Source organism: Schistocerca cancellata, unplaced genomic scaffold (genome assembly GCF_023864275.1).
Source record: "Schistocerca cancellata isolate TAMUIC-IGC-003103 unplaced genomic scaffold, iqSchCanc2.1 HiC_scaffold_727, whole genome shotgun sequence".
NCBI lineage: Eukaryota > Metazoa > Arthropoda > Insecta > Orthoptera > Acrididae > Schistocerca > Schistocerca cancellata.
In genome coordinates, this window is record NW_026046738.1 from 62,501 (window position 1) to 65,000 (window position 2,500).

The following is a 2,500-nucleotide window of genomic DNA, read 5'->3' on the forward strand; positions in this document are numbered from 1 at the left end:
TATGTCACCTTAACCTAACCTATGTCACCTTAACCTAACCTATGTCACCTTAACCTAACCTATGTCACCTTAACCTAACCTATGTCACCTTAACCTAACCCATCTTGCACCTTAACCTAACCCATCTTGCACCTTAACCTAACCCATCTTGCACCCTAACCTATGTTGCACCTTAACCTAACCTGTGTTGCACCTTAACCTACCTCAATTTGCACCGCAATGTAACTCAATTTGCACCGCAATGTAACTCAATTTGCACCGCAATGTAACTCAATTTGCACCGCAATGTAACTCAATTTGCACCGCAATGTAACTCAATTTGCACCGCAATGTAACTCAATTTGCACCGCAATGTAACTCAATTTGCACCGCAATGTAACTCAATTTGCACCGCAATGTAACTCAATTTGCACCGCAATGTAACGCAATTTGCACCGCAATGTAACGCAATTTGCACCGCAATGTAACGCAATTTGCACCGCAATGTAACTCAATTTGCACCGCAATGTAACGCAATTTGCACCGCAATGTAACGCAATTTGCACCGCAATGTAACGCAATTTGCACCGCAATGTAACGCAATTTGCACCGCAATGTAACGCAATTTGCACCGCAATGTAACGCAATTTGCACCGCAATGTAACGCAATTTGCACCGCAATGTAACGCAATTTGCACCGCAATCTACCCCCAAGTTGTGCCTTAACCTAACCCACGTTGTGCCTTAACCTAACCCACGTTGTGCCTTAACCTAACCCACGTTGTGCCTTAACCTAACCCACGTTGTGCCTTAACCTAACCCACGTTGTGCCTTAACCTAACCCACGTTGTGCCTTAACCTAACCCACGTTGTGCCTTAACCTAACCCACGTTGTGCCTTAACCTAACCCACGTTGTGCCTTAACCTAACCCACGTTGTGCCTTAACCTAACCCACGTTGTGCCTTAACCTAACCCACGTTGTGCCTTAACCTAACCCAAGTTGTGCCTTAACCTAACCCAAGTTGTGCCTTAACCTAACCCAAGTTGTGCCTTAACCTAACCCAAGTTGTGCCTTAACCTAACCCAAGTTGTGCCTTAACCTAACCCAAGTTGTGCCTTAACCTAACCCAAGTTGTGCCTTAACCTAACCCAAGTTGTGCCTTAACCTAACCCAAGTTGTGCCTTAACCTAACCCAAGTTGTGCCTTAACCTAACCCAAGTTGTGCCTTAACCTAACCCAAGTTGTGCCTTAACCTAACCCAAGTTGTGCCTTACCCTGCTCTGTAATTGGCATATGACACGTTACAGTAATGTATTGTCCAACCGCAACCCGCTCAGAATGTTGTGTACACAGCTACGTGTCATCTCCCCATAACAGCTGCATTGCAGTGTGGTACGCCATAGAGACGTGTGGGAGTAATGGACGCAGTGGATGGCGATCAGCATGAGCCGTCTGTTCATGTAGTGGCGCGTGTATGCAGACGTAGTAGTCTCTTCTCACACAATGTGATAGCACGGTGCCCCGCGTTCCACATCTGCGACATGCTACAGAGGCCGGTTGACAGTTGGTCGCGCAGTGGACATCGCATACGTACGGGGGCACCTTCCACGTGCCCTCTAGTCGGGCACATTTTGTTGCGTGGATGTGAGCGGATGTAGTGTGTCTTGACACCTGACAGGCAGGCATGCAATAATAGTTGACTTTGCAAACGGGGATGGACGTGTACGTTTACTGGTGACGTTACGCAAATGAACAACTGGTAACCCGTTGTGGTGCGGTTGTCCTTGCTGGAGGTACATCTGTGAGGGCAACGATCGGTACAGCTACGAAGCGGTCCCCACCATACCAACGAACGTGAATGTGAATCTGGGTGTGAAGCGATACGCGGCTGTGGGTGGGTGGGACTGTCCCCGGCCGGTGAGGGGGGGCCGCCCGGCGTGCTGGCCGCGCGGTGCGTGGGCGCACGCGCTACAGCCGGCTGGTGGGGGCGCCCAGTGGCAGGCGCGCCGGCCGACGGACGCGGCAGGCGGCGCAGCTGCGCGCCGGGGCACCCTGCGCGCGGCGCCGTGCAGCCAAAGTGGGTCCTCGCCGGCCCGGTGCGAAGCGCGGTGGACATCTGCAGTGTGCTGGTCCGATTGAGGACTGTGTGCGTTGAGGATGCGCCGCCGCCCGGCACTCGGCGCCGCGACGCCGTCTGCTGCTCGGTCGCCCCAGCGGTTCTCGCTGGTGGTTTGTATCGCAGTTGTGCAGACGTGTTGGCACGTGCGCTGTGCTGGGAGAGTTCGCTTCGGCACCCACGTGGGGCCTTTGCCCTTCTGTGGCGCTGGCGTTGGAGCTGCCGGTCACCGTAGGTGGCGCGTGTTGTCTCCCGCCGGCAATGCCACGACAGCACGCTCCCGGGCCTCTGTCGGCAGCGGCAAGCTCAGTTGGGAGCACGGGTGGTCGCACCTAAAGCGTCTACTCGCCTAACTCCGGGCGATTGCGCCTCTCTCGAACCCGACCAAGTACTTAGGACGGCG